The following is a 23,323-nucleotide window of genomic DNA, read 5'->3' as shown; positions in this document are numbered from 1 at the left end:
AATCTTATTTATATGAATTATTAGGACAATTTTAGGAAGAAATCAAAGACCTTCAAAGCTATTGTACTGTGCTGTGAGAAATATCTTCAAGCACAAACAACTTTGGGGAATAGTATAGACAGTTTCATTGCTGGTTATAGGATCTAAATTTGTTTGGTACTCTCCAATTGCCACTTTCAGCTGAGCAGTCCAACAAGGATTTGCCTGTGCTAACCAGTCGGTATGTTTTTAATATGAAGCTGTGAGTAACACACTGAACAGCTCCAGATAGCTCAGGCAGCTTGAGGTGCCGCACTCCACACCTTCCTTTTCTCAGCCAAGAATATTTACAAGAATTAACAATGACTAATAACATCATACAACACTTCACATTCAAGCAATGGCTGATTGACTCAGCCAGCAGGAACTGTTTGTCTTTGTTATCCTGTGCAGCTGCCTGGCCACATTGCTCTCCTGAAGTGTTGATGCTGTGTAGGCAGGTGCTAACAAACAGGAATCTACTGCAATTTCCTTTGAGTAAACTGAAAATTATTAAATGAATACAATAAGAATGGGAAATGTAAGTGTTACTGGAACAGCTATATTTGGCAATAAATCTACCCTTGATTACCTGTTATTTCCTAGTGCTCACTGGCTTAAGTCACTGAGCTATCTCTGCTTTGTGTTTCTAGAAAATTTCTGCCCTGGTGAGGCTTCTCAATGGTACAGGTTATATTAGGACATCTTCTCAATCAGTTGTAATTCTGGTATCAAATACAGTTCAGAAATCTATCAGACCCAAGAAGGCTATCTTTTAATCAGAAGTTCTGATGAAAGAGTCTGGCTCATTTAAGTCCTATATGATTATTTTTGTGTAAAGAAAATGTCTTTGCAGTCAAAAAACTCCATGAAGCGCAAATACAGCCTAGGTGTGAGCACATACTCCAAAGCCATGCTTGAATTACTAGAACTACATTGAGTCTGTGCTGCTTTTGTTGCCAGAATCTCTAGAGAAATATCTTGCTATTACTGGTATTGCTCTAAACCACTCTGAGAGTGCTTTGTTAAAAAGACAAAACTTCAAATCCACCTCTGGGAGACTGTGGCCAAAGCCATCTCCATTTTCATGGAGGACCATGAGGTAGAATTTAATCCATTATTTAAAATTCTTTTTAAACTAAGGTTTGTTTATTTGTTTGTTTTCCTGATGATTTTCTGAAGGGTAAAATGTCCCCTAGAAGAAATATCTTCAGTGTTCTCTTTGCGGTACTAATCTGGCCCTTTCTAGTCATTTTATTTCCTTTTCTTATAAATTAAATTTATTTGCAGAGACAGGACTCTTCAAAGATATTCCCAGAAGATCTCTGGTTAGATTATACCACTACTTCAAACGATAATGAATCTGTTTCTGAAAAACAAATGTTTGTCTCTTCCAAATTGTGCTTTGAGTTCCCTTGAGCTTTACAATTCAGTGAGCATTAATGTTACATAGCACAAATAATGGGACTTTTTCTGAGAAGACAGGATGCGGCTGCTGATGTTTAATTAAAACTTATAAGGTTTTTTGTGTTGCTTTGATCTGTTGCTTTTTTTGTTTTTCCACCTTTTGAGCAAAGGTGCTATCAAAGCCTAAATGTATGCTGCGTGTTCATCTCAGTGAATGTCATGCATAGGACCTGTCTGAAACTTTTGAAAGAAAAGGACAATTCCTTCCAAGGTAAAAACATTGACATGTTCAACTGTGTTTACATTATATTTTTAGATCCTTGTTAAAAATATACACAGCTTATATATTCAGATGATTTCAAGTGGGTGACAGGGACATAGTTTGTACACACCAGTAAATATACCTGGAAGTGTTCGAAAAACGTGTGGAAATGGCACTTGAAGACATGGTTTGGTGGTGAGCTCAGTTGTGGTTGGACTTGATAATCTTAGAGGTCTTCTCCAACCTTAACGATTCCATATGTGCCAAAAGCCATAGAACAGGTACACATACCTCATTTTAATGAATGTCATTTATGCAGGAAGCCTATGTCACACCATATACAATATGCAGCACCCTTCAGAGTAGTGATACAGACATTGGGCAAGACAAGAATTAGTCAGAGGCAGCATAACATGCTGCTGGAATGGGTGAGAAGTCGATAATGCTGCATGATCTGTAGCAACAAGGACACCATTTTCATATCTGCACAGGAAGTGGCACAGGACAGAGATAATGTTTGGCATAATTTGAGGAAAAGAGGCTATGCTGAACCAAACCAAATCAGAAGAAAACTGGAGAAAGCTGCAATTCTCCTTGTCCTTTCTGTCTTTTGCAAAAGATGCAGAAGTTATGTGCATTTGAGCATGGGGCAGAACACCTCAGCTAACAAAGACCAGGGGCAGGCTGATATGTATGAACTAGGGGCAGTTAGAACTAGCTTTACCTTGCCTTTGTACCTAATGGAAACTACTATATAACCATTTATCTTTCAAGATTTATGTGGATTATTGCCACTTAATTTAAGTACCAAATAGATTACTTTTTCTCCCTATCAGATTAAAAATATTTAGGATGGCACCATAAGAAGAGGACTGAAGAGTAATAGAGAAAGATTAACCATACATACAGTGGTGTTGGTTATATGTACAGCTTAAAGCTCTTAGGATAAAAAACAAAAGTCACTTTTCATCCATAATCATGCCAGTGAAGGTAGGGAGCATCCAGGTACTGAATGAGTGCCACGTGCACTTATTTAGCAGTGGATAACACGACTTTTGGTGTTAGAGTCCCAGCTCACTATTATGGATTCTTAAAAGGAGTCCTTTTGTTCTCCTAGAAGAAAAATATGATGTATAAAACCAGAATTTGTGCTGCTTTTGCTGTCATCCAGAAAACAATGCCAGGGAATTCCCACCTGGAAAGCCAGTTTGGATGCTGCTGTGCAAAGAGATGATTGGTTGTGGGAGGTGATGACTATTGCTAGAGGAGCACATGGGACAAGCACAAATGGCTCTCCAGGATTCAGCTGTCCCTGACCTGCTGACAGCCATCTCCTCCCAGGGATGGCAAGATTTAGAATTACCTGTAGTACTGGCAAACCTCGAAACAACAGCTATGAAATCAGGACAGAAATTAATTGCACCCTTTGCTCCATCTAAGCAGCTGCAAGCTTCTAGAAGTTAGAAGGTCATTAGCAATAAATAATGCAGAGGATGGAATTTTTAAAGAGGATATAATGTGTCTGAGTGCTGCTACCATGCTCATTACTGATTTCTGCCAAAACTGTGTGTGTCTTCATAGATGAAAGTAGTTAAACACCAGATCTTAAGATCTTGATTTGAGCTGGCATCATTTTATGTGGTATTTTCAGTCTGAAAACAGCACAGATATGTTACAAATTGATGCTTGTGACTGGCAGGTTTCAACAGGAGCAGAGGAACTCATCTACTCACCTCTCCATTTGGATTTATCTCAAACCTGCTATGGACTCTGACTCTCCTCTTCTGTGTTACTTGCCATACAAGATAGATTTGATTTAACCTGTATTTCAGATAAACCTCAGAAACGTTTGAGAAATATAAATTTACCATGCCTTTCTCTAAGAAGGACATTGTCCTTTACACTCCTCATTCCTCCCTGCCTTAACATCCTGCTCAGAAATCAACTCTTTTGACTTAAAAAGGACAGTCCCTACTACTGTGTAATCTGTGCCACAGAAAAAGAGCTGTTTGATTTATATTGAACCATTTTAATTAAAAATTGTAAACATTGTGTTAAAGGACATGTCCTCATTCTGACACACTTTAACTACTTGTTTTAAATTCTCTATTTCTCTGCCACATAATTGTCAGCAGATTTCTAACACACACTTTTAAAATGAAAGGTTTTCTTTTTAAAATCATGGCACAAACATGATGAGGTGGAAGGTGGCTGTGCAGTGAGGACAGCTGAACTGATGCATTATGAAAGGTATTAACATGTTTGTAGAAAGATTAATCATTCTGTAGGTCAAGCCTAGAGTTAGGATGCTAACTTGCTGGCAAGGTAAGTATTTTAATAAATTAAATAATCAAAATTCTTTTCTAGCACAGAGAAATAGATCTCCACCTGCAAATTGTGTATATGACAATATAACAGTCTGGGCTTTTGACTGGGGGAAGTTTTCAGAGTTAAGCAACCTCTAATCTTTACCTAGCAGTCTGAGCTGCTATGTCATTTTTCAAAGTTACAGATTAAAAAAAAATAAAAGCCCTTGGACACCCAGATTTTTTTGAAACACAGTATGGAGAGACCTTGAGAATGTATAGACATAAAATAGATTCAAGGGGTTGCATTAATCAGGAAAAATCTGTCTTCCTGCTAAATGAGGCAGACGTGCAATCTAGCAAAGCGTTTAAAAGTATTGCTTAGGGACTGCTTGTGCTATAGGAAAGCTGTTCAACTTCCTCTTTCTGCCAAAACAACTTCATTTTGATATTTTCACAGCAGTGGTACTTGTTGTTTCTATTTGTTCCTTATTCTAAACCTCCTTCAGAACAAGGTGGCTACCTTTCAGATACCTGAAGAGACACCTTCACATATTGATTTTCACTTTTCTTACAGTGAACTGGGAAAAAAACATATCAAAACAAGTGAGCACAAGTGTTTTGGGGGTTGTATTTAAAAGAACAGGAAGACATAAGCTCCTTTATGAGACAGCTCAACTTTTACATTGAAATTCAGTCGCGTGTAACGCATCTAAACGCACATGCCAGGCCCCTTGGGAAGTTTCAAGGTGGTGTGTGTTTCTTGTGTAGGGATGGAAAGTGTGGGTAGATGTTGGCATTTCCTACTCAGTTTTTCAAGTTTCTGATTGAAATCAGACAACCAGACAAACAAGATGCAAACCATAGGAGCACTCTGAAAGATTCAAGATAAGCTTCTAGAAGGCTGGTGGGCCAAGTACATAATCACAGAGGCTACAAATTGTGGTCAAAGAAACAATTCTGCTGCAGGTTTGTTTGACTGCATACAGTGAAATGAAACCTTGGACTCTCTTTTCAAAGAAATATGCTTTTATCTAAGAAGCCTCTGCTTTGCTTCCCAGAAAGAACAAAAGCAATGTTTGCTTCAGTCTTCCTGGTTAATGGTGGCAAAGGTGTCATTATTCAAGTCTTTACTAGCTGTATTCCTATTTTAGTCCTCTTTAGGAAGCTCTTTATCAGACAGTCAGTCATTGCACAAGGGGGCAAAAAACGACAAATGCTGGGTAGATGAATACTCAATACTATTGATAAAATATTCAGTATTCCAATTATTACCTTTCAATTAATAGGATTCACTTACAACCATCCTTAAGAATGTATGCTCTGTAATGCTTCCTCATAATGGGGAAGGAGAAGTTTTGTTTGTCTTATGACTTTTGGACCTGGAATTACAGATGATGATGAAACCCAAGGTTTGCAATAAAAGGCTCAGAGCTGGCATCAGGAAGTAACATCACCCCATACCAAAAATAAGAAGCTGAAACAGAACTTTTACAGACCAGATCCTCAAGATTTCAGGGCTCTGCATTCAGATAGACAATGCTGCAATTAGGAATTAAGTTTTCCTGACTATCTATGCTGCTAGGTGAGGCCATGTTTTCTAACTGCACTCACGTGCTGATACTAACTGAGCATACCTTCATGGAATGATTTAACATTCCATGTGGTGAGGTTTTTTGGAAATGCACCTTCTATATTGGTGCTGAAGTGGGAGCTGGTGGCAGGTGTGCATATATTAATGTTTGGATCCTATCAGGACAGCTTTTGCAGTAAATCTCCAATCCATGCCCATTTCTTATGCTGTGTCTCACCTGAAGCTGTCTCAGAGGGCTCTTCCCAGATCCATGCTGAGCTGAAAGATAGGACCAGGGGCTGGTCTGAGCTACCCCTTTCATCTCCATGAATACATGCAGTATGGATGTTGCACCTGCAGCACCAACTGTTTTGTTCTGCAGATCTGCTCCTATTGCACTGTCCTACTTGCTAATACATAGACATCTTTAGAAAAATTGCCTCTGTACTCTTTGAAATTATTTTAGCCACTGTGCAGATGGAGGAATGGGGAAGAAACACGACTTGGAATTCTTCCATCTCTGAGGAAACTGGGAATAATGTGGCTAAAGGTTTCTCCTCCAGGAGATAGAAGCCCATGCTTAACTAGTCTTGCTGCTTTCAGCATGACCCCAGTTTCAGCGCTGGCTGCAGCACCATGCCATGATCTGGCACCGAGGTGTGGCTGAGGCTCAGAGGACTGTTCTACATGTTGCTGCTCCTCTTGTCCTGCGCTGTCCTTCTTTCTGTGGATGATGGAGGGCACAATAGCTTCCTAGGACCCAGCTGTGATGTAGCCAGAGAAACAATTATTTTTGTCTCTGGTGCCTGCCGAAGTTAGCAAAGTAGCAATCATCACAGGGGTCTATTCTAGCTAAAAGAATGCTGGGGAATGTAGCATTCAAAAGGAAAGGTAGAATTTTCCAGTGGAGAAGGCAGGGGGGAATCAAGCAGAATGTAAAACGCAGAGAGAAATTAATTCAGCTTTCAGCATGCAGTATACAATGGTAGCAATTTCTACTTGTACATTGAGCTCAGAGCAATATATCACAAAATTCATTTCTCTGACCTTGTGCACATTTCTTTCTCATGAACGAGGTCTTTATGTTTGATTCATAAAAGCACAAGGGAAGTGCAGAATATTCAACTATATAAAAGCAATATGTAGGACAGACTTTGCTGTCAGATGAATGATGAAACATTTACACAAAGATGAATAAATTAGTTTTGTGCAAAACAGTGGTCTAATAATTTGAGAAAAGTATGTAGGAACTATGAAGTTTCTTATTCTGTGGCTATCAGCATGCTATTTGGGAACTTTCTGTAGTAAATAGGGCAGTTTTGGGGCTGGTAGTGGTTCTGACACTTCTATGGAATCTGTGAAATCTATAAAGAATGCATCTGCGTATGTACAAACGAATTATGAATCCTGTGTATTAGGGGTAAAACCGCAGCAGAGCTGATATTTTACTCCAAGCATCAACATTTAATGTTAATGCCTTCCTTCCTTCCTGAGGAGCTAATTATAATATGAATATAATTCAAAGCCAGAGGAAGTCAGTGCTATTTGTCCAAATATATTAACTTTTGGCTAGATTGTGTGGCTGCAACCTCCTGTTTTGTGGAATTAAGGCACTTGACAGCTGGGGCAAGTTGGTTCTTAAAGCAATACCAGGTCAGGACAAGTTGGAACAACTTTTAATGCATCCTGTCATATATGAGATGAGTCCCTAACCACCCTAAGTCCTTTCCCTTTTTTATTTATTGTTATTTATTTATGCATTGCCAAAGCAACCTTATGCATCAATGTTTATATAGGTAGCCTAGATACCTGCATCATACACTGTAGTTTTTTGTGTGACTGCATGTAGACAGATGGTTAAGGGCTTTGGAAATTCCACCCGGAACACTGTCACTAGTCCTTGGCTTTGTTCTTTTTTAAATGAAATCAGAAAACCTATTACAACTTGAAATGAGTACAACTTCTAAATGAAAAGAGCTGCCAAACAGCCAAGCAAGGCTCAAAATGAATTTTGCATTTTAATGCACAATGAACTAGCAAACGTATCCAGATAGGTATCTAGTATCTTTATTTTTTTTTTTGACATCACAGACATCTAAATCATTCAAATCCTCACTAAGGTAGTTAATGTATTAAACCAACATATAGAAGAAGATTAAAAAACCCGAACAACAAACCCAACCATCAAGTCACATATCAAAAGGGGAAAGTTGCAGAAAATTTACTTGAAGACACAAGACTTATAAAACCCTTTGCTATTTTTGATCATTGTCAAGTACAATAAAAAAATAACCCTCCCTTTTCCTAATTATATCCAAACAAACAATGAAAAAGGTGGCAAGTAGAATTGCCATTTTCAAATATGATGATATAGGTTAACACATGAGTTTAATTAACTTTCAAAGTTAAAAAAGTGGCTACAAAAGAATTTAAAGATTCAGGGAAAGAAAACCAAATCTCCAAAGACACACATAAGCAAAAATAAGTACAGCATCTAAATTAAACACTATCTTCTAAGAAAGTCTACAAAATGACTAAAAATTCAAAACAAGCAAGACACTTCTAGAAGAGAAAGGAAAGAATTATTTTGGGCTTGGAAGTGCACCAACATTGCAAACTCCACTTAAATTCCATGCAAAAGGCTAACTCAGAACTGTTTGTTCAGCTGAGGTCCTGGAGAAGTGAGTGCTTTGCTGACACATTGCCCACTGTCACACACAGTGCCAGATGCAAGACAGGTTAGGCTTGGCAACAATAATTCAACCTGTCAGCCCCAGGGCAGGGAATGCTGGTGCCTTTAGTGACCATCCAGAATTTGTTCATTTTATAGAATGGTTTGAGTTGGAAGGGACTTCAAAGATGATCCAGTTACAACTCCCTGCCATAGACAAGGACATCTTCCCCTAGACCAGGTTGCTCAAAGCCCCATCCAACCTGGCCTGGAACATCTCCAGGGATGGGGCATTCACCACTTCTCCGGATAAGCTGTTCCACTGTCTTCAGATTTTTTCATTATATAAAATCAACACTTATCTTTTTTTCAATTTGCTGAATTTTGCTACTCCTTTGTATCTAGAAATACAGCAATTGCAGAAAAGACACGTGTAAGCTCACACATGGAGAGTATATTACTTTAGGTAGCTCAGGATATAGCTTAAGGAACTCTGAAGCTACCTGAAGTCATGTCAAGAGATGTGGCTGAACTGCTGGAACAAGGCTGCTGCCTACACCCAGCTGGGAAGCCTCCATCCAGCTTGGATATCCATGTGTGTTATAATTTGCACAACTCAGTTCTTAAAATGTCTGTTTTCCCTTACCCTGCCAGGTCACGTCAGAGGACTTGTCTGGGAACTTTCTTTATACTCTTGCTTGACCTTGTCTTTTTCCTTCATCTCAACCAGAAATTTCAGTGGGAAAAGCTTTATGGCAAAGGTGGGATTACACAGAAGAACTTGGAAGGAGAATAGAGCACCCAAAGAAAGTGGTTAAGGATTGAATTATGAAAGGTTTCCATTTACTGGCAGAGTGGGAAGTTTGTCCTGTAGCTTCACAGAGACTAGAAAGTTCAGATGATCCAGAAATAGGCAGCAGACAAAAATTTAAAAAATAATCAGTTCCAACACCCATGGGGAAATGACCTCTTCTGTACTTTACAGAGTCTCCACATTAAATAGATGAAATGTGGTGCAGAGTTTCTAAAAGATGTGCTTTTATTCTTTTTATTTTTTTTTTTTCTAAACAGGCTTCTTCAAATAGCTTGTTTTCAATACACTCTTAAAAGGGCACCCCTGTGTGTTTGTCTGAGAAGGTGGAGGGCATGTTTTGTGCGAGCCACACAACAATGGCACCAGTTATGCACAATTCAGTTCCTCAAGAGAAATTTGCTCCAGCCTTTAATGCAGCTTCTTTTCGGCTATGCTCTGGGAAGCACACACCATTATCCAGTGACAAAAGACAAATAGATGTGCAATAATTATGTGGAGGAAAACGATAATGTTCAGAAAACTGTGCATTTTGATTTCTTGTTTTAAATGCATTTGAAGCATTTTCGGCATAAGATGGACTAAGATAAGCAGGCAATTCTCATGCTTTCCCTTTGTGCCATGCTCAAAATGAAGTTTCCTTTGCTTCTGCCAAGGCAAACTCCATTTGGCACAATGGTGCTGATTTTTATTGCTTTGAACTGGTTTAGGTGACTAGTAATGATATGTGTTTTGAGCCCTACAAGTGTCTGGAACAAAGATCAACCTGGAAATCCCTGTCAAAGCTATACTCATATTTTCCCTAAGCACATACCTGAGCTAGCTTTAATTATGTTTACTTCACTATTGGCTTTCATTCATTTATTCATCTTTCTTTGGAAGCATGGCTTCTTAAGGAGCTTAACATCTTTGCACTGTACTTCTCCATGAGCTACATGGATAGAAACCCAGTGCAAAACCACTACACTGGCTCTCCAATTTTACTCATGTAATTTACAGACAACTTTTCATTTACTCTACATCTGTTGCTAATGATTCATAGATTTGAACAGTATTAGTAACTTTCTGACACCTCATGTTCAACTTCTCTCTTCCAACTTGTCTTAGACTTGTCATAGAACATGATGATGTTCCAAGCAAAGGACATCTTGTGCTTTATCAGATTTCATCACTTGAATTTTAGTACAACAATGGAAAAAACACCATGACATGTCTTCCTTATGAAAGCTATTATGCTGACATATTGAAGACCTTCTCCCCTTTACTGATGCAAAAGAGCAAAAGCTTTAATTATTCCATCATTAGTTAACTAGACAGAGCAGAAATCATCCTACCATGCTTTTATTTTATTTTATTCCTAGCTCTAAAGGTTCTGCTGGCATTTCCAAAGCATAATTGGATTATTTCTTGAAGTCTTTTTAATTGTGATTTTTATATCTGACAAACATAGTGTTCCTTGTGTTAATGGTACATTATGCAACACCCTAATTTCTAGTATGTTTGAGGACTTCAAGATAGTGTGGGCTTTACCATCAGACACAGAAGTAACAATTTTTGTTAAAAAATAAAGCAAATAAGTCATTGTTCCCATTCTTTTGCCCCAGGCTCATTCTCACCTCCTAACAGTAAGACACACAGGTTTCTGCTTTTGAATGAGAGCCAGAACTGGTAATGAGCCACATGCATCAACTGTATTTACATTTTCCTTTCAGAGCAGTTGGTGGCTTACATAAAATACAAAACATAAGTTTCATGTGGAAAAATTTCTCAATGAGATTTTCCCATTTTCTCATTCATAAATTAACAATTTCCTAATTCAGTTAATTATTTAGTCAAGCAGTCAATAATTCAATCAAGTACAACAGATCACGATTGTTCTGCCAAAGGCATATGAGCACTCCCAGAACATGGAAGGCAGAGGCTTAAAACTGTTTCCAGAGAAGTCTGTCAGTACTGAAGATCAATAATCACCAGAGAAAAAGAAGAGCTGAAGCTGAATGAAATTCCAAGTAAAGAGTTTAATACAAAAGACTGTGTGTGCTGATAGCACATTTACTGAGTGTAAATGTGCAAGAGAGCTGAGCCCCCCACAGCCTGGATTAAGGGCAGACTTGCAGTAGCACAGCTGGTAACCCAGATTCGATCTTTGCAGAAGTATATAGAACACTTCTATATTCTACCACTTGTAGTATCAAAAAGCATCTGTATCCATGTTGGCTATTTTAGAAATAGTATTTTTCTTTACTTATAACTTGACTTGGCTTGAATGAGGAGTGGTTCAGCTGGCTGTGGCATTCAATATGTCTGGGCACAAAGAGCTGTATTCAGAGCTCTAGGTCATCCCATATAGTTCATCATGAATTAAAATACTTGCAGCTGATGTGAGAACCAATTCTAAGCAGCAAAATGTCTTCCAGTGAGCAGCATTAGGCAGGAAAGCTCTCTGGAATGCAGTAAAGAAGTGGGGAATACACAAAAGTCGTAATGTTCTGCAACAGCATTTTTACTGGGGGGCTGACTTTAATGGGACATGACCTGATGACAGCAAAGCATTAGTTTAATGGAATATTATATATTTTATATTTTTCCCACAGAAAAATAATATATTTTCACATCCTTGTTTGGGAATATGTACCAATCATAAAAATAAGCTATGGAATGTTTATGTTAGGAGATAATTTAGAGTTGTCAGATACTTTATATCTTTCCCCACCTTTTCCCACTTTTGAAAAAAGATGATCTGCTTGCTGACATGGTAAAATGTAAAAAAAATAAAAGTCTGAAAATCTCATGGAACTTGTTTTGATTTTTGGAAGGCTTCAAGGGCATCCACACCATGGTTGTGTGATGGTCAGTGTCCTAAGCTACATTCTGCCAACAAGTGTAAAGGGGCTTTTTCTGTTAATTAAAATCTCAGGAGCAGTCAAGCCACATGAATTATGAAATTTACCCAGTCCTAATCTGAGTAACATAGGGGTATCCTCTCCTTACATTTGGAAGTTTAAACATTTTTTTAATTACTACTGTATCTGCAGATTGAATAACACAGATATTTCCTCCACTTTTTCCTCCTGGAAGGAAACAGAGTGGCAGAGCAAAGCATGGACAAGAGAAAAAATATTTGAAAATTCATTTCCTTCTGCACCACAAGGAATAGTGAGCTAAAAAAAATATAGTTTTAAAAGTACTGGTTGAACCTTGAATGAACTTGTTAGTTAAATGTTCTGCTTGGCAATTTTAGCAGAAAAAATATTGGAAAATAATGTGTTTGACTAATCATTATTATTTACAATTGAACACAAAAAATTCAGTCTAAATGTTCAAACAAAATTTGTTACAACCCTCATCATATTAGAAATAAATGAGCTGTGAAAGGTTCTGTAGTTTGTTTCTTTTTTAACTTCTAATTTTATTTTTGCATGGACCTGTTCTTGCATTCAGCTGCCCTCAGTCCTTTTACTGACATGCTTTGGCAGTCACAAACACCCTTGCTCTTCAACCATGCTTCCTTTTTCCCTCTAATGAATTGCAACATTTCCTTGTGTATGAGGTGTCTAAGCAATGTGAAATGTGTGTGTATGTTCACTGCTCTTATAGTTCCAGATTCCTCATTTCTTCTAAAAATTCATCAAAGGGCCATTAAGCAGCTCTTAGGTTTTGGTGATTAGGCCAGCAAGGGAAAAAGGTAAACACTGATGTTTAATTTATTGCCCCTATTATAAATTCTCATGGCATATGAAGAACTATATTACTCCACTGAGTTTTACACATGCACATTATACTTAAGAGAAACTGTCTACAAGCCAATTACATTATCTTTATAGCCCAAATTTAGTCCATATTCCTTGCAAGATACACAAGGGCTCGAGATTTTTAATGTGATTTACATAGCACATGGTTAAAAAATTTCACTACCACTTATTTTATAAAAAAGGTATGCTGGTATGTGCATGTATTAGTAGGAAAGGCTTATAAAATTGACTTTAAAAACAATATAATCACCAGATATTGTTTTTTCCTTATTGTTTACTACTTCTTTTTCAAAGATTTGGATGTACATCATGGAGCTTTTCTACACAAACTGCAGTTAGATTCTTTGCTCAGTTCCTGCTCTCTGCCTTTTTAAAGACATCTTTTTAAAGACATTTAGGCTCTTCCCTAAATCCTAACCAAACTTGGAATGGGTCTAAAAAACACTGCAATAGAAATATCTTCTTATCCACTAGGGGGAAGTACCTCCATAATTAGGATTTGATGAGTGACCGTAGGGATCAAGGAAAATAGTGTCCAGTGTTTTTAAATTGCAAGATAACGCTTGTTCTGAACTTTAATAGTAATAATTTAATGCATAAACGAAAATCCACTTTTAGTGAAGACATTGACACATTAGGTATTAATAACCTTTCAATTGAATTGTGTTAGGCTAGCTTTAATGCAGACTTCTGTTCAATAAAAGCTATCTTATGACTTAATATTTTCACAGGAAGCTACTTCAGAAGAACAATTAAAGAAAATGAAAGAATTGCATTTCTAGCGAAACCTGTGTGGTATTCAACTCTCATAAAATAGAAATACCACTACCCTTTAATGAAAGGACATTAAATTACTTTCAAATAGTTGTCACTCTAATACTTAGTCATAAAGAGAAATAACCTGAACAATGTTCTGTTTCTCTCTGCAGTGACATATGTAAACCATCCTTTTTTTCATCTTCTGCTATTCATAGCATATTCATCATATGCTATTCATATTTCACCAGCAAAGAAACACTGGTTTAGGTAGAAGTGCACATCTACTGAAACACTTAAACTTATCAGTTGTTTCATAAGAAAAGAGCATGCTAGACACTTGGTCTGCCACAACCTGAATGCTTTATTTCCCACAAAGCTTAGAAATTCATGTATGAGAGGACTAGGTTTTATACAGATACAGTATGACCACTTTACAGTCTGATTTTATTCTTTTTTACTCAGCTTTAATAGAGACCCTACCATTTTTAGGATATTTTGGAAAGGCATCCATGAAAGCAGTACTGCAATGCCTTCAAATACTGATCACTAAAATGACTTAGCAACTTATAAGATTTCCAATATTAAACCTTTATGTAGTATTCTACTGAAACTGAATGAGGTTTGAGCTCCTCCTTCACTGTAACTCTTCTATCACTATTTTGAATGTTCATGAACAACTAACAGTCTAAGAGAAATTTAGTGGTAATCAAGTGTAACACTGATGTAAAGTCATTGCTTGTGTTTAGGCAATAGTGCAAATATCTGACCCCAATTCCTTAACATTGTCATTTAAATGCCTCCTGAGTGAAGAGACCCTCTTTCCATTTTATCAGAAAATTACTGTTCTATTATAGATGGGGGAAAAAGAAATCAAAAAACCAACAAACCAGAAACAGGTGACAAGATGCCACTACAGTGGCTTTTGTTCTGGTCTGCCAGAGTTCTGCAGTTAGTTTCATACAGAATCAGCCCACCAAAATTCTCATGGTTTCTGTACTCAGATTTCACTTGAGTCTTTCATTCTCTTCAGCAAATCTTCCTATTATTTGCTCCTATCAGTTAAAACACTTCAATATATTGTCAGGAAAGGACAACGTCTGCTATCTTGAATCATTTTTCGTGCAGGATAATGCTACATGGAAGTTATCAGTAAAAAATAACAACAACAATAAAACAATAATAAAGGCTTCAAGACTGTCCTAGAAGTTGTCACTTAGGTTTCCTGAGGAGAAAGCAGGGCTGCATTATCTTTTCCTTCCCTTGTAGTTGCCTCATGCCCTAGGAGGAGCCGAGGTGAGAAGCAGCTGGAGACTGTGCTGCATCCTTGTCCGAATAAACCAGAGCCTCCTTGATGCTCCCCAAGCTGCCCCAGGAGCTGTCGTGGTCGGGGAAGGGCTTTCCCTGCCCAAACGCCGGCAGCCAGGGGGACACGTCCTTGCTGCACAGGCAGCCCCCGCGCAGAGCTCTGGAGGAAGGGTGGCACTGCCTGCCTCCTCCGGGGGAGCGGCGTCCCCTGCGGCCGCGCCCCGGGGCAGACCGGGGCCTCGGCCGCTGCACTCAAAGCACACCACGGAAAGATAAACCCGCAGCATCACGGTTTTTACAGATCACTTCCTTGAACTACACGGTAGAAATGCTTTTTAAAAAGCAACACATTGCGCTTGTGGTTTTCTTTTTTTTAAGCTTAACACAATGTGACAGTTGACTGAACAGTTTTACATAAAATTTCCATTTCCATTTGAAAAGCTTACATTTGCAATAAACATCCCTTGCTGGCTCTGATCCCAAACTCAAGCTCTGCTCTGGAAAAACCCTCAAACACTGAAATAAACATTATTTCTAAACTGACTCCGCCACCTCACTTTCTCCTTCACAGCTCCATCTCTTAGATAACATTAAGAGCTTCAACTTTACAAGGTGTTTTCCACTTCACACCAACATACTGTGAAATAAATCACTCGTCTGCGGAGTGAACTCTACTTCATGAGGTTTTTGCTTTAGGTTCTGTTCTGAGCACAAACTGAAAAAAAAAAAGATGTTTCACTTACCACAGAAGAGTCGCTGCTGAGTTTTGAGCAGCAGAACTGTGAATGAGTGGTGCACAGAAGAGAGCATTTAAATGACATAGCTTTCCACTGAAAAATGGAGAATTTTGACCCAGCTTACTGAAGTCTAAAACCTATAATTAACAGTGACTAGGCTGCGTAAGGCTAATGGATTGCCTATGTAGACAGCCTATCATTTTATTTAAAATATAATGGAAGCAAAAGGCTCCCTCTGCAATCAGCAGGTTGTAGCAGTAGAGCAGAAACGAACACAGAGAATAGGTGGGTGTTCTTTCTCTGGGTATCAAAACCTTGTTGAAGAAAACACATTTCTTTTGTAAGACTACAATGGAGAGGTGAAGAGAACATGGAAGGATTTCAGAAATAGAGAGCATGAACAAAGCTGCGCACTGAATAGGTCAGAAAGGGGTCCCTGCTGTCAATAGACACAGAGTATGCCTGGCCTTTTTTTTTTTTTTTCTTTTCTGCATGCTGCTTTCAGACACATACACAGGCTACCTGGTGGAGAGTGGGGTGGGTGATGTGTTAGACTGCTCAGGGCTGGCTCACCCCTTAACCCTCAGCTGTCTTGATGAGCATCCTCCTACCAAAAGGTAGAATTTTGAAGAGTCACCACTAATTTGGTGCACTTCAAGGGCTGTGCCTGCATCTGGAAAACCTAAGTGACAAAGGGAGATGTCTGAGAATTTGGTTCACTATTTTCCAGGGGAGACTTCCCACTCCTGCATAGTTTGGAGCAGTAGGATATCAAAAAAATCTGACTTCTTTTTTTGTTTTAGTAATGTCATGCTTCACAACCTTTCTAAATCCTGGTTTCTGCACCTATTGTAGCAACAGTAAAACCATACCTATAGTCATATCATTAGCAAACTGGTCCACATAGATATTTATTTATAAAGACAAATAATATTTTTTAAAAATCACTAAATAAAGTTAAGGTAAACTGCTAGACAGATTTTTTAAAAGGCCCATTTTTGACAAACCTGTTTCTTGACCTTTAAAAAAATAAAGGACAGCATATTCAGTTTATCTCAGGTGACTAGACATATGCAGAATGGACATCTGCTACCACTGCAGTAATTCAGGCTACATTATTTCCATTATAGCTGTATTTCCCTATTATTTTTTCAGGCATTCATAACTTCCTGAAATATTAATAAGTGCTGAGATTTATTATGCACTTAGGGCTCAGTCTTGTGATGTATGTAGCTCTATGGCCCTAAGCTGGTACTAGAGATTGTGTTCACGTGTTCTAGAAAGAAATCAAAACAGCAGAAAATAAGGCTGGAAGGTACCTTGAGGGTTCATTGAACATCCCCTGGCATTCCCACCCTGTGGATTGACAAGAATACATTTTTCTAATTTATTCTTAGCAACCTCCAATGACAGAGGAGAGTGCCTACATTCCCCCTCTCAAACCTCTCTGAACTCATTACTGGGACTTCTGCTGAAGCTGAGCCTTTCACTGCCAACCTATTTGGGGATTTTTTACAGTCTTTTATATCTTGGATGGAGAGAACAGCTCTCTTGGATGGAGAGAATTGATGCTTGAACAAGACTTAACCGCAGCCTTTCAATACCTATGGGGAACTTAGAGAGAAGATGGAGACAGGCTCTTTACTGAGGTGCTTGGCAGGAGGCAATGCTCATAAATTAAAGAGAGACAGGGACAGGGGAGGTTCTGGCTGTCTAGAAAGACAATTTTTTACTATGAGGATCATTATGGACTGAGTGAGACTCTCCTTCGTTGAAGGCTTTCAAGATCTGACTGTTCAAAATCCTGAGCAACTTAGTCTGTATTCACTGCCTCTGCTTTGAGGGAGAGGTTGGATTAGAAACCTCTCAAGGGCCCTCTTAACCTGAATTTTTCTGTATCTCTAATTCTGTTTCTCTTTACAGAAGACCCTTGCAATTAAACTCCCTTTACCAGTTTAAAAATGTATTTAGCTTCCCTTCAGAAGGTGTGTTTTCCATGAACCCCGTTGCTATTTCTTCCCTCTGGTCTGTCTCTGCATTTTCCTGTCTCTCCTGAAGGACACTGAACCTCTGGTTTTATACGATGAGAGCACTTCTCCAAACTGAGGTCAGAGATACTATCAGAGGCAGCACAGAGACTCTCAAATGCTTCATAAAAGCTGAAGCATCATTTGAGATGGTTACATAAAAGACAACACATTATATACATTATATACACAATAGTATTTTGAAGCATGTATTGTCTGTATGAAATCAGTTTGGAACTACTCCAAATGCTCTTTACACATCCTCAGCCATGCAAGCCTTCAAATGGGAAGATTAGTGTTACTCTGAAATTCAGCTTTGCATCCATCTCCTTCTCCAAACTGTGAGATCATTTTTCTCCCTTGGAGTTTTTGTGCATTTTTTCCAGAGTAGTTTTGAATACACTATTTTCCTCCAGAAACCTTCAGATTGGCACCAAATGTTAATGTTGTGCCCAAAGATGAATGAACTCAGAATATGAATCCAGAACAGAAATGCATTTGCAGCTTTAAATAATGGGTAGTGCATTGACGGGAGTATTTTTTATTTTCAATTTTTGCAAACAACTGCATCCCCATAGAACTAAAAAATGCCTTGTAATAAGTCACCTTCAAGAAAATCTGGAGCAAACTGTGTCTTTTTTGTTTATGTGAAACAAAATGCCCAAACTGTAAATTTTCTTCCTCACTCTTTTCTTTTAAAGACTCAGAAAACCCATAAAACTACATTTGAACAATAATGAACAGAACACATACAGTATTTACCAGGAACCATCTAAAACTATTTCTGCAGTCTGTGTCATGCTTTTCTTCCCATAGCCCTACACAGCCTCAAGGCCCAAAGCAATTCCTTGCAATCCCTATTTATTCCTGCTTCCCTGTGCTCTCCCCACAGACATACCCAACTTTGCCACAGTCTGCAAGGATGTTCTTTTATGCAGAGAGTTTTCCTCAGGGTCTATTTCAATACCCTTGGTGATTTTAGGACATTTCAATGTTTCTGCAGCACCATGGGTCACTTTTTCCCAGTCTGGAACAGTACCTGCTGACCTTGGCAGAATGGTAGTGAAGTTAAATAGACAAATGTAATTTTTACCATTTTTCTTGAGCACATTCTTTCCCCCTTTCAAGGAACTAGTATAGTCAAAAGAACAGCTCAATGACACAAAGTTTGCTGGTTAATTCTTTTCTTCCAAATTATGCAAAGTATCTTCTTCACAAAGGCCCATATCAATGTAAGATTGAAAAATGGCTATTTACAAGTGGTGGCCTTGTGAGAATCTTTATCTTGGCACCCACCTTTTTGATTACTTAGACACAGTTACAAGTCATCAGACCTCAGGCAATTTGATGTCGTGCTTGGATCTTAATAATTTCATTTATCAATTTTTCCTTATGGTTTTTGAGAGGTGATAAACTGGCAAAATGCATATTTAATCTGTATTTGCTACAAGTAAAACTGCCTCTCAAGCACCGGACGTTTATTTTTACAGCTGCTTCTGAATTCAAATAGACTGGTTATAAATAATTTCTGAAAGTTATGTAATATTTATGCTGGAAATCTGAAACTCCATGTCATTTTTGGAGAAATGAAACACAGGGAGAAGAGGCTACATTTTCACTGAACCAGTTGTAGTGTCTGACACGGTACTACCAGTGCCCCTACAAGAACCTGAGAGCAGCAGTTGTTGTCCTGCCATTGCTGAGGAGTCTGAAATTCCCCCTTGACCTGCATAAGGAATAGGTTGTAATATCTTCTCAGCTATCCCCCTCCTCCCAGCCCTTTACAAGGCTGCTTTCTGTAAAAATAAAGTGTATTTTCTCAGCTCTATTCCAGTGTTTGCCTGCACATGACAGAGTGCAGAACATCAGCTGACTTTGACATATTGCTCTTTTGCCTGATCAATTGTTTTTTGGAGGGACTGGTCAGGCATGTATTTATTACATTGCCTTGTTCAGCTATAACCATACTCTTGTTACTCCTACATGTGTTAAATTTAACTATCCATCTTTCAGGTAAGAGCTGACTTACCTGACTTTAGGAATCTCCAGTTTGGACAGCTCTGTGAGCTGCCTGCCCCATATAGCCAACAGGAAGAAATAGAAACACAATGGATCACAAGTCTGTAGATGACAAAGGCTGGAAGGAAGAACATGATTGTTTTCAATTACGATTTTGAACACCTGGGGTGAATGCAAACTTTTGTGCTGAAATGGACTTGACTGGTTGCAAAGCAGCTAGGTAGGATTGGCTGCCTATGGACGACACAAGTTGAACATGAGCCCACTTTCAGGTTAGTGCGATCAGGTTGTCAATAAAAGCCCTGGCAGTATTGACCTAAGCGATCCTTCCCACCACTGTGTCCTGTTACAGGAACAGAAATGCTTCTTACAGTCAAGGGCAGAGTGTGTAGGGGGGTTAAATATCCCAAAGATTATGAGAAAACACAACCTAAGAAAGAAGTAGGATCATTTCTTCTAAAGAAATACTGACGTCTTTTCAGAGTCTCCAGTCTTCAGACATCCTAACTCACTTCAAAATGGAAAGGAGTGGCCTATTTAACTTAGCTATACCAGGGAGGAAAATAAATTATTCACTTGCAATGAATGAAGATCTAGTTGAACTTTCAAGAATTCTTCATACTAAGAACACTAAAGAACTGGAATAAATGACTTTGAAATTATCTCCATCACAGGAAGTCTTTAAAAGACAGTCAGGAATGTTGTGGGAGAGCAGCAGACTCTGTAACTTGCCAAACTCTTTTGCAGCTTTATTTTCCTACAGTCTTGTGCGTAAGCAGCTGATGCAGAAGGAAATAATGCTTGTGTGGCGTACCACAAGCAGCAGGTGATCCAAGCACCAACTGGTTTGCAGTTTCATGGACCTCAGGTTTATCCAGACAGCCAGAACATCCTACAGAACTAAAAGCATAAGCAGCAGGCTATGTTAAATTAAGCAAGGATTTCAGGTGGTCTTATTGCAGTACTCTAAAAAGCAGCTTAAATATCAAAATTAGGCTCCAGTGAACAGAATGTTATACAATAGCCATTCCTCATAACTCCAAAGCACAAAGCTCCTCACATCATTAAAACTTGCACTCAGGTCATTTTAGAGAAGACTGAGGCCAGAAGCCCTAAATGTGTTTATAGACAAATAAGAATATGGCAGTGAAAATGGCTATTTTGATCCAGCACTATAAAACTGCCCCAAATGAACACTTAAGAGCAAATAATATTGCTTATGTCATGAAGCCAGAACAGAAGAAGTGGCACTCTGCTGCTGCTAAGATAATATATCATTTTAAATAAGACAGGCAGCATTTATAGTCTCTCCTGCCCCTACCTTTTTTTTTCCCCCCCAGCCTCCATTATAGTCACACTTTGCCCAAGCCTGGTTACCTCGGAAGACTAATAGTCTTTCAAGCGGGTCAACCTCAATTGAGCAACTAGGAGGTAGGAGTATAACATAATCAAAGAAAAGCTAAAAAAAATAATTTCTTGGAAAAGGTGCAGGATTGGAGTTGAATGTTTAGTGCAACAATAAATAAAATAGTCTCATTAAGACAAACCAAAAACTGAAAAGATGGAGAAGAAAATTTGATTAAGGCTTTGGCTAATGCAAGGAAAACAGTTACAGAAGGCAAGGACTTCAAAGTGCTGACATGGAAAAGGGAGAGGATTGCAAATCAAATTTTGACAAGTGACAATTTTGCTACCTGACAAGGAGGGTGAATTAAAAGATTCAAAGTATGCATCTTTTTGATACAGGCATTTTCTGATGGCAAGATTAGGAGAAGGAAAGTCCTTTGACAATATTTGGAAGCTTCAGGGACAGCCTGTATCTAACACACTAACCACTTAAGAATCAAGGAGCTCCTTTTCTGCAAAAAGGCATTTCTAAATGACAATGTTACAAATTCTGATCTTTCAGGAATTACATTTTTAAGTGCCCTGTACCATGAAGAAAATTCTTGTAAAAGAAAAGATAATTTAAATTCTGGTTAGCAAAGCAAAGACATGAAAGCAGGAGTATACCAAGAGTGGGAGTTACAAGCCAGGGCTTAGGTAAGTGTCCAGAAACCATGCAATGCCTATGTAAAAAAACCCCCTATGTAACAGCTATACCCATAAGCTAATAACTCGAACCATTAAAAGACCTAAAAGCTTCAAAGCTGAGCTGTACTGAGTAGTATGTCAAGGGAACTCTAAATCCCTAGCTGGACACCTAGCATTCCTGTATAAGACAAAAGAAACAGGAATTCTCCAGAAGTTAGGAGTACCAAAAAAACCCCTGAGCAGAAAACTCAGTGAAGGTAGCCAACAGCCAAAATAAGGAAGACAGGACTGAATATGAGTTTCTTCCCTCTTCAGAGGTTTCACATTCAACCAAACACTCCTTTCCCTAGCAAAAACTTCCAGCAAACTCTTTGGGAAAAGTGATCATCATTCCTGTTCAATGTCAGCTGAGGCAGAGCCATAATTCATTATTTTACAGCCTTTAACAAAGGAGAGCCAAGTGGGACTTTAAGCCAAGCCACAAAGGACTTTTTAAACTTCCTCCAACAGAATCAAAGTCCTTCTTACTTATCTTTAAGTCCAGAGTTTTATGTACTTGCCCACACGGTCACAGCTTTAAGAATAAATATCAAGTATAAAAATCATTAGGAGCAAAAGTTAGCCTTGCATTAGGGTATATCTGTAGGAAGAGAAAATCAAGAGACTGATGCAAGGGAACTCAACTCCCCCCTATACACAGACAAGTGTTCTTAGTAGCCACTGGGCTACCATGAAGGATTGAGACATAGTCCACAGATGTTCCTGCTCAAATGTGAGCAGAAAATGTTCAACTGCTCTTTGTGAGGATCCAAATGTCAATTTCTAAACAGATAATCAGAGCAATTCTGAAACCCTTTTGGTGCCGTAAAGTCAAGTGCGCTATTTGGTTTGTATGCACTAAATTCTCTCCAGGGCACAGCTAAGAGCCTCTGAGCTGTTTGTTAGAGAAGTTTCTGACACATGCTGTCCCCCATGCTACCCTCTCTGTGTCTTGAGAAGCAGCAGACTATCAGTGGTCAAAACTGAGTTTCAAAATGTCAGTCTTTAATCAGGGTGTATGATTCTGATCTGAAAATCCCTTTGGGAAGTCAGGGATGCCCCCCTGGCTGCTTTACAGAGTCTAGCTTTTCAGGCAGAGGCCACTGAGTATATCTGTATGGCCTTCAGCATTTCTGGAGCTGCAGATAGAATGCAGAGGTCCTCAGTGAATTTAGGTGGTGCCAGGACCAGGCTGCTGCTGGGAGGTAACAGACAAAAGATTTGGATCACAACTCCTGACCTGAGTGTGTTAATCCCTCTGAATCCAGCTGCTCAGAGTGCTGCTTAAATGAGGCTATTATTTCCCATCCACTTCCTAAGGCTGTTCCAAGGCTAACTGCAGGACTGCAATCAGATACTTCAGTGAGCTGCTATCGGCACCCTCGGGGACCTTCTGCCTCTCATAAGTAGAAATCCTGGAGGAGCTGCCAACATGCAGAGCTCTTCCTCAGACTTCCTATAACAGGCTGTTGCTTAGCCACAACACAGGCTGGCCAGGCTGCGGAGCTGCAGATGTCAGCGTGCGGTTAATCCTGGTGCCGGCACAGGGCCAGACGTACAAATGTCCATCTGTAACTGCTGTTCTCTTGTGACTAAACACCAG

This window comes from Anomalospiza imberbis, chromosome 3, assembly GCF_031753505.1.
Source record: "Anomalospiza imberbis isolate Cuckoo-Finch-1a 21T00152 chromosome 3, ASM3175350v1, whole genome shotgun sequence".
In the NCBI taxonomy this organism is placed as follows: Eukaryota; Metazoa; Chordata; class Aves; order Passeriformes; family Viduidae; genus Anomalospiza; species Anomalospiza imberbis.
Note: the sequence above shows the minus strand (reverse complement) of the source record.